This window comes from Pongo abelii, chromosome 23 (assembly GCF_028885655.2).
Source record: "Pongo abelii isolate AG06213 chromosome 23, NHGRI_mPonAbe1-v2.0_pri, whole genome shotgun sequence".
NCBI lineage: Eukaryota > Metazoa > Chordata > Mammalia > Primates > Hominidae > Pongo > Pongo abelii.
In genome coordinates this window covers 40451433-40459551 of record NC_085929.1, presented here as the reverse complement: position 1 = coordinate 40459551, position 8119 = coordinate 40451433, and positions in this window count along the sequence as shown.

Genomic DNA, 8119 nt, shown 5'->3' with positions numbered 1-8119 from the left:
TAGCACTTAGGAACTGGGGGACCGGACTGTGGGGGTGGGAGGAAGGCTATATTAGGAGGCTGATGATAGACAAGTGGGTTTTGTGAGATTCCAGGTGAGAGATAGGGTCTGAGTTAAAACAGTAACAGTTTGGATGAAGCAGAGGGAATGGATTTGAAGGATATTCTGAGGGTAGGTTGGACAGGGATTGGTGATTGAGGAAAAACAGTACATGAAGCTCATGAATAGTTAAGAATTTAACTTATTACCTTTTAGTGTTTTATCTCTATCTACTTGACCGTGAGCCACTAAAAGAACAAGAACTGTCCTTATGTTTCTTAAAATCTTCAATGGTCAGCATAGTAACTGACACAAAGCAGGGATGTATTTTCAACTAATCCTGGATCTAACTTAGCTTTTCAGTCTCTGATCTCTTAAACAAATGCTTTACCATAGCAATCGCACCTTCTGCTTAACATCCTTGCTGTTTCTCAAAGCCTGAAACTTCTTCCCTTTACAGATGGCCAAATCTTGACAAATCTTTAAGGTCCAACAAGGGCCTCCTCCTTTTAGAAGTCTTCCGAAGATAAGATGGACCATGGTAGCCTTGCTCTTCCAGATTGACGGCACTGGTTGTCCTCAATGCATCTTTCATGATTACTCAGTGACAGCTCTTCCATTTATCTAATACTTGCAAAGTCATTTAACTCATCAAAGTAAATGCTTTGTTCCATTAATTGGATCTGGAGATTCTCAAATATAGGAACCATATCCACATTTCTTGCAGTATACTTTCCCCACTACTCTCACCCTGTAGAATGCATAGCACTTGAGCATGTGAATAGCAGCTACCCAATAAATCATGGGCCACATAATCACTCAGTTTCCACTCCTAAATACTCAGGTTCCATTTACAATCTTTTTAAGTTAGAAATTCTTTTAAAATATGGTTTAATATAAGAAACTCCTCACTTTCTAGCAGGACTGGATAAAACACTGCCAGACACAGCCCCTCCCTGGCATCCAGACATTCTTTAACCTCCCGAGAGAGAAAACCAATTTGAGGCTTGGATCTGGGAGTTTAACTGGGACACAATTACATGCCCTCTTCTCACAGAGGTCATCAATCCAAATCCCCTGTGAGCACAGTGCACTCAAGTCCAAGCATACAAAAATCAAAGCCGAAGCTCCAAGTGCCAAGGTGAATAAAGGACCTGTTACAGGAACTTTAAATCATCAGCATTTCTCAAGTCAGATTCTTGCCAGAGCATAGATCTACCAAGGTTAAAGCAAGGGTTCTGGAAGCAGACTCCAGGTCCCACGATAGAAATACTAGCAGAAACTACATGGCAGAGGCAAGGATGGTTAAAGGACCAACTGAGCAAGTGGGGTTTCAGAAGGACCAACCAAACAGGTGGGGTCTTAGGATTTGATTGCAGATGCAATAGGAAATTAGAATGATACCCATTCTCCCAGGCAAAAGGAAGGTGTGGCTGAGCAGAACAACCATATGTGATGAGTGTTGGGTGGAGGATGGGAACTTTCTTTCTTCCACAAAAAAGTGGAAGAAAGCAAACCCACTCCCTCATGCTCTTTTATAAGGGCCCTAATCCCTGCCGTCATGACTTAATCACCTACTAAAGGCTTCCCCTCTTAATACAATGATGCATGTGGGACATCTAGGCCTCTGTTCACACCATTATAGAAGAGCAAATAATTTCCAAACTGAATTTCACTCTGGAGGAAAGGGAGCCCCTTGTACTCTTCCAGCATTGGCTATAATTGCATCCAAGAATAGGGTGGATGAGAATTGCTGAGTCTAAATCTTTTGGCAGTAGGTCTTTATTACCTGTATCGGTTAGGATGTTCAAGTAAGAGAAGACTCAATTAAAATTTACACAATAGGTAGATTTTGTTGGCTCACATAAACAAGGAGCTTGGAGTCAGGACAAATGTCAGGGTTGGTTTCATTCAGTGACTTAATGATATCATCAAGGGTCCTAGAGCAGGTAGTTAGTTGGTACCCAAGAGCCACTTCTCCTCCTTTGCTAACAAAATCCAAAAATGTTCCATTTCTAGGTGGCGATTCATGACAAACTGAAGTCAATCACAAGGAGAAGTCTACTAATAAAAGGGAAGCCTCTTTCTACATGCTTTTTACCCCCCTGCTTTTGTTAATGGATGTTGTGAAACCTCAGTTCTTGTCTTCTTAGTTTAAAAGAATTTAAACAAGAGACACACAGCAAAGGAGATGCAGCATAGAGCAATTTATTGCAAAGGAGGAAGAATACTATGAAAGCTAGGTGCAGAATACACAGTACACCCTGAGAAAAGATTCAGGGCAGGCTGCTCCTAAGGATGAGACAGCAAAGACTGGCACTAGGGAGACTCCCTTTATGGGAGTCTTATATGATTATTCATAACGGGGTGGGGGAGAGGTGTTACTAGTAAGCATGTTCTGGGTGGTCCTCTAGAAGCCCATGCGCAGTAGCTGTACATGCTTGTTCATACGTTGCATGTCTCATTAGCATCTTAAATATCCACTCAGGGGTGCTTTTTTTTTTTATCATTACAATGAGCAAAGGGTCAGTCTGAGGACAGGTAAAATAAAAATGCACATGCATTTTGCACAGGGGAAATTCCCAATGGGAGATAGCTTTGCTTGAGTGGGCTTGACTACAGTATGAATGCTGGGGCTTACTGTGTTGATGGTGCAATTAGTACAGTTGCTGCATCCCGAGGACATGGTTACTTCCTTGACTATCCTGCCTCAGTTTGGATGCTGGTTTGGGAACACAATATCTGGAGCTCTCACAGCCATCTTGTGATCATGAGGAAACATGGAATGCTAATATGCTGAGGAGGCAGAATATCAAGACTAGAAGATCTTGAGTCCTTGATGAAATTGTTGAGCGGTTCCACCAAACCTGGACTTACTTTCCTTGAGATTTATCATTACGTGAGATCATTATTATTTAAGGTTAGCTGGGTATTTCTGTTATTTGCAGCTCAAAGCATCGCTAACTGATATGGATTGGGTTTTCTGTCTCTCTGTGCTCTGTTATCCTCAGTGTCAGCTTTATCCTCTGTAGTGGCAAAATGACTGCAGAAATACTAAGCTTTGTATCTGTACATCACATTGGTCCAGAAGGTAAAAACACACTTTTAGTGATCCAGCATACACATAAGAGTTGTGAGATTCACCCTGACTGGACCAGCCTAGGTTATCTACTCAGCTTTGAACCAATGATAGTGGTCAGTGGCATGGAATATATTGATTAGCTTATGCTATTCAGGATCTGCTCCTGGAAATGAGAATAAGAATCAAAATAAAACCAGGATTCTTTTAGCAAATGCTCTCAATGCCTTGGTCATATCCCCTAGGCTCACCCTGGTGATCACCTCCACCTTTGATGGGCAGTTTCCATATACACTAAAGACTTCCGACCTTAAGCACCTGCAACTCTCTGCTGAGGTTACTCTCTGGCCATGGAAGCACAAGTGAAGTCTCAGGTGTTATCAATTCCCAGGAACCACCCTCAACAGATGACGGAGTTTGATGGATAAATATTTCTTTAGGTTTCTTGACCTAGTGAGGTGGTTCTTAAGTTATGTTCTACATTTGTAGTGTCCAACACAATAAGCCAACACATGTGGTTATTACAATTTAAATTAATTGACAACAGATAAAATGAAACATTCAGTTCTCAGTCACAGTGGCCTCATTTCAAGTACACAACAATTGCATGTGGCTAGTGGCTACCATATTGGACAGTGCAGATAGGTCATGCCATTGCACAGAAAGTTCTTTTGGGCAGTGCTATTCTGCACAATCTCTCTGAGCATCCTCTCAGAACTGAGCACATGTTGATCACTTATTAATTCACCTTTCCTTAGCCTTCTTTCCTTACCTATTTTGTTTCCCCACACCTTCACTCTATCTTAGTCCATTTGTGCTGCTATAACAAAATACCTAAGACTGGTAATTTATAAAGAACAAAAATTTATTTTTTACATTTTCGGTGGCTGGGAAGTCCAAGATTATGGCACTGGCGTTTGGTGTCTGGCAAGGGCCTTCCTGCTGTATCTTCACATGACAGAAAAATGGAAGAACACAAACCCACTCCCTCAAGCCCTTTTATAAGGGCCCTAATCCCTGCCCTCATTATTTAATCACCACCTAAAGGCTCCATCTCTGAATACAATCACATTGGTGATTACCTTTCAACATGTGAACTTCAGGAAATACTCAAATCGCAGCACTCTGTTTCCTGGAATCACCTCCCAAATAAGCTTCTTGCCCCAAACTCCTTGTCTCAGGGTTTTGAAGAATCCTGACCAAGGAAATACTCTTGGGAAGAGGAAAGAGAGGGAAGGATGTTGTCGACTACCAACAAATGTCTTCTACATTCTTGCTACTCAAAGCGTGGTCCACGAATGGCAGATTTTTAGAAAAGCAGAGTCTCGCCAGGAGCAGTGGCTCACGCCTATAATCCCAGCACTTTGGGAGGCCGAGGCAGGCGGATCACCTGAGGTCAGGAGTTAGAGACCAGCCTGGCCAACATGGCAAAACCCCGACTATACTAAAAATACAAAAATTAGCTGGGCGTGGTGGCAGGTGCCTGTAATCCCAGCTACTCAAGAGGCTGAAGCAGGAGAATCGCTTAAACCTGGGAGGTGGAGGTTGCAGTGAGCCAAGATTGTGCCACTGCACTCCAGCCCGGGCGACAGAGCGAGACCCCGTCACAAAACAAACAAACAAACCCCTCCCCCCCAAAAAAAAACAAAAGAAAAGCAGAGTCTCAGACCTCACCCTAAACCTACATAACCAGGATCTGCATTTTAACAAGATTCCCCAGGTGATCTGGCTACACAGTAAACTTTGAGATGTTCTGCCTCATAGCTCTTTTAAACAGAGGGAGGAGAAAACAGAAACTGATAAAAACACACCCTTTAAACAGGGCTTCACACTAAAGAGCTCCAAAAGGTATATGTCATAATCTTTCATTTCAGGACTCTGGTGCCTTTACCAATGTTTAAATTTTTTGTTTTCATTTTTGTCTTGAGGATCTTATGGCCCACTAGCCTGAGCTCCCCTTTCCTTGAGAAGAAAAGCTCCCTTTGTCCTTTGAGTTGACCTCTTTGGCACTGATTTTTTCCTTTCTGTCTCTAGAAGGGCTTTGGCTCCCCAGTTCAGCATTTTATCATAAGGTGGTCACAGAGCCAATACCTGACAGAGTCATACTCTGATGGACTTTCACAGCTGGCGAGTGAATAAACCCTCTCTCCTGAAGACAATGGGATTCTCTATCTATAGCCAAATTTGTTCTAATTAGCTGGCTCTCAACTTTGCAGGGGCAAGTCTTCTGGAGGTTAATAATGCTATTTTGAGAATACCTGTATCTCTCCTGTTAATTAATATGATGATGTCAGCATAAAATAGTTTTCATTCCACAAAGAAAGACTTTATCCCCATTCCCTGTCTCATGTCTCCATTCTGGACTTGCTTGTTTTTACTTAAATTATGTTCAAATCACACTTCCATTAGTGTTAATTTGGTGGCTTTTGCAATGATTTTTCATTCTTTACCTAACAGGTGACTTCTTCTTTGCTTAGCCCTGATGGAGGCATTTGTTTTGCTCAGCAATGTCTTTTAATTATTGGCCTAAATAAAAGAGCAATGTTTCACGCCCTGTGCTTAAATTTTTGCTTGAAGTGTGTCGGGACAGAGCATCTTTGGCAGATATTTATCTAGCATTGGTTTAAGGAAAACTAGGCTTTTTCAAACCTGTGCTATCTGAGTGCTGTTTGATTCTTGACCCTCATAAAGGACATCTTAACTTTACCTACTGGTAAGATATGGAAAAAATACTATGTGACTGCTAAGGATGTGGAAGCCATGAGAAAATTTGATTGCTAGTTAAAAATTTTGGGCAGCTTTCTGTAGGATCAGACCCGACATTTAGATGTTTTGACAAATATAACATTAATTAAGATACTGCAATCCTTCCATACTGGCTAAGTAGCCCTTGGAGTAATCACCCCTCCACTACCACTGGCTGCTATTCCCACTATACCCTGTCTCCTCACCCCTGCTGCAGGAACCACTCCTTCCTCCCAACATCAACACCACCATTTCACCAGAACCCAGCACTAAAGAATAAATGTCTGGCCTAGCAGAGGCCTTCAGGACTCAGCTCTAATGCTAGTGCCCCTGTGGCTGGCTTGACTTCAGTTAAGTTGGCAGGTGGGTGCCCTGCTGTACAGGTTGCTTAATCTTTTAAAAATCCTCTTTGTGAGAATTCAGTCTCTTGAAGAATGTGCAAAACATTCAGAAAACAGTCCTCAAATCTTTGAAAGAACGTCCTATTTGGAATGGCAAACAGAATTGTGCTGACTTTGAGACAGTTAAGAGTATATTAGGTAACCCTCCTCTCAAGGATACAATATTTCCTTTCTTGGAGGTGAGAAAAGAGTTGAGAAACTAAATTGACTTAGGAGTCAAAATTGGACTCAGGTCATTTATTACATAAAACTAGATTTGCCTCCAAACTTTGCACTATGTTTTTGTTTGTTTGTTTGTTTTGAGATAGAGTTTCGCTCTTGTCGCCCAGGCTGGAGTGCGATCTCGGCTCACTGCAACCTCCGCCTCCCCGGTTCAAGCAATTCTCCCGGTTCAAGCAATTCTCCTGCCTCAGCCTCCTGAGTAGCTGGGATTACAGGCACCCACCAACACGCCCGGAAAATTTTACCATTTTTAGTAGAGTCGGGGTTTCGCCATGTTGGCCAGGCTGGTCTCTAACTTCTGACTTCATGTGATCCGCCCGCCTCAGCCTCCCAAAGTGCTGGGACTACAGTGCACTGTGTTCTTAACGTGCCTTTAGATTCCCCAGTTCCTAATATCAGGCACACAGAAAAACGGAGGTGAGAGTGTTTCCTGGCTTCCTCTTTGAGATACCTTTGGGGCCCCCTAGTGGCTGTTTTAAGACCTCAGGTTTCTTAGGATTCGGTCTCCATGACCCTAATAAAAAATAAAGAGAGACCTTTCCGAATCTCTTCAGTGACAGGTACAATAAGTGTGTGGAGACAAATAGGTAATAGTTGGTTTAGATAGCTCATTTTTTTTTTCATTTTTCAGTTCTCAGCAAAAGCTGCGCTCATTCTTTACAAATAACAGATACATCACCTTACATATTTTATTCTGCCCATCTCATACTACATCGTAGCGGAAATCCTTTTAAGACTAATCTGTATCTTGGTTTGTGTCAAACGGCTGTAATTCCTAGTAACTACATCCTACTTCAGGGCTTCCATGTATATGTATATATATATATATTTAGTTGCTTGGACTGGGGAGTTGAGGAGCTTTATAATTTTCCAACGTAATACTTTAAACGTGGGGCTTGATGTACTAACCAGAAGGCTCAGTATGTGGCATATTTCAGTCTGACAACAATATCATTTAGAGCATTAGCTATGCCACTGACTGCAGGCACTTGCAACCTTGATTTGATAAAACAAAGCTTTTCCACATTTAAGGTGCTTATTGACCAATGCAAGTACATTTTGTGAAATCCACTAATAAGGCATTATGTCTTCAACGTGCCTTACTGACCAGCGTGAACATTGCTAGCTCCCACACCATGGTCACATTTTTCTTTCTTAGATTCCATCTAGAGAATGTACTACACTTGAGTAATTATAATGGAGATGTTTCTTTCCCGCAAGCTTATCTTCTAGTTTCTGATGTTATTCAATTATTTCTCCTTCGCTTGTAAATTTCAGGTCTTTTCCTTTCCTCAGTCACGTTACCTTTATTAATATGCTAATGTGCTGTAATAATGCATTTTACACCACTAATGAAGTGAAGCAAAGCAAAACGTAAAAAGAAAGTACAAATTCTTACTTTAACTTTACCCGGTTCCGGGGAGGGGGTGGGGGTGAGAGAGGAGGAAGAGAGTAGGAAGGAAGGACATTCGGGCGGCAAAAAAATAAAAATGATCCCCTTGTTTTCAGCGCGTTCTAGAGCAGAGCTGCACGTCAGAGGAAGAACTGAGCAGCCTTCGAGCTAGAAGACTTGGCATTAAACTTTGACACTTTAATGGTCTCTAGGATATTAGATACTATTTTTTCATATAAT